The following is a 2,441-nucleotide window of genomic DNA, read 5'->3' on the forward strand; positions in this document are numbered from 1 at the left end:
AGAAAGAAATTTAAAGATTATTAATATATATTTATTATTAATTAATATAAAGGAATTAATAAATATAGTCATAGCCAAATTCAAACTCGGTTCCACATATAAATGACTTTACCTTTTTTGTTTCCATTTTTTTACTCTATTACTTACCTCTTCTCCTCACATATAATTAATTTCAATTATTCAGATAAAGATTTTATATATAAATCGAAAAGTTGGCAGATGAGCATGAAATTCTATTCAAATGGAACTTTATTGCTTCTGTAGTCTGATAGTCGATTGACGTGCATACAGGCAGGGATCAGACGGTTGTCCTGTGCGTGTGTACACAATACATCGACAGCAAGCGGTAGGGATCGACAGTAGTATGCAAATAGGAGCTACATGCCGACAATAGGTGACGTCCCCGTAACATGATTGCATATTAGAATTATTGTAGCCGGTATTGTACTTAGGCCGTGATGGTTGTATAATGCTGTTGTATTGTGAATTGAAGATGTCATTTATGGCGATTTCTACTAAAAATTCTAAGTAAATATATTTGTTTTGTAATAATTTATTTATTGTTATTTGCAACCATAAAAAAATATATACAATAGGTGAAATTTCTGAAAGTGATCTAATGACATTCCAAACATGTGAAGAATCAACCCATCGATAGAACTCCAATAACATTTCTAAGGGAGATTTCTACAGACCATCTTCTTTTCAGTCGCCTAGGAGGATTATTAGGTAATAAAGGAGAAGACAGGTTAGAAATTAGTGAGTTTGGGTGATATGGAAGTTTATCATGGAAGGATTGGTATCTCGCTCTGGCCAAATCGGCAACATATGGAACATTGAGGTCCTGATGGATGACTTGGTTTGTGACAAAGTAAGGAGTATTAAGAAGTTTTGACTGTAAAGATTGGATTCGGGAGGAATTCGATGGCTTAGAAGAGCCCCAAAGCTCAACTCTGTATATCCAGAAATATTTTATAATAGTTATGTAGATCAGTCTCTAATAATCTACTAAATGTTGTAATAGTCGGAATCGACGAGTAGGTTTCTGTCTTTTCAGTCGTTTGTCTAGATGTAGTTTTAAGTACCGGATTTGTTCAACAGGAATGAGTGGGATATTATTAAAGGATACTATGGGCAAGAGGTCATGGGTTTACGACGAAGAGTAAATGTGATTTGGTGGGATTTATTGGAATTAATTTTAATCCTCCAGTTTTGTCACCATACTTCAAGGGTGGTGATGGGAGATTGGGATACAATTCACTTATTCACTGACAATAGACATATGTCATCCGATTAAGTAGTGAGGATAGTGATAGTGTTAGGATGGTAGAGATGTCAGTTGTAAAAACTGTATAAAGGATAAAACCAAGGATACTACCTATCACCAGAATACTAGGTACACCAGCAGACTGAGGAAATAAGGATGAATAAGCGCTGTTGTAGTTTACTTGAAATAATCTATCGGAGAGATAAGAACGGATGATGAGAAAATATGTAGGGGGTAGGAATTTACGTAATGCAAATTTCATTTTTTTCTCCTTTAATTATTAATATTTTGTATTTATTATTACTAAAAATGAAATTTTTCTTTTTCAAACAACGAAATTAAAAGTACGATAAAAAATTCATTATTTTAGCCCTTTTAGACTATTTTAATATGGATAAGAGCAATCTGATATCAAAGACCGTTTAATTATACGGCGTATTTAATCAAAATCTGAGTAATTTTCAAGGAAATCGAAATATGTAAATAATAGATTTCATTGAAAACGTTGCTGTAACATCCCAGGTATATAATCGATTTAAATATATAAAATATGATATTGAAGGCTATTTTTTCTAAATTGACATGGCGAGTTTGATGAAAACATTTTGAGTTGAGAAAATCAATTCTATAAATTGGAATTTTGGTATGTCGATTTTCGCGAAAAAGTTCCTCTTACATCCAAGGCATATGATTTCAGTTTTACACGGCCTTTGATATTTTAACTAAGCTGTTCACAGACATACAGACCATTATGCTTAACTGATTTTTGCGGAATCAGAGGACCTCAAAACAAATATTTTCGTCGAAAACTCGAATTAAATATTTCACAAGATCACAATACTTTTTTTACTGTATATTGTTGGTTATTTAAAGTAAACCACAATTGTCCCTATTAATCCCTCTTCATTCTGTCCGCTGGTGTTCCTCAGGGTAGTATTCTCGGTCCCATCCTCTACACAGTCTACAGCAGACATCCCAACCAATCCTACCACTATCCTCACCACGTATGCCAGTGATACATATGTCCTCGCTGTTAATAATAAACTTTTAATTGCATCCCAAACTCTTCAACCCCATATCACAGCCCTCGAAGAATGGTGTCATAATTGGAGGATGAAAATAAATTCCAACAAATCCCATCAAATTACCTTTACCCTACGTCGCAAACCCACTG

This window comes from Halyomorpha halys, unplaced genomic scaffold, assembly GCF_000696795.3.
Source record: "Halyomorpha halys isolate HHAL.00 unplaced genomic scaffold, Hhal_1.1 Scaffold823.1, whole genome shotgun sequence".
In the NCBI taxonomy this organism is placed as follows: Eukaryota; Metazoa; Arthropoda; class Insecta; order Hemiptera; family Pentatomidae; genus Halyomorpha; species Halyomorpha halys.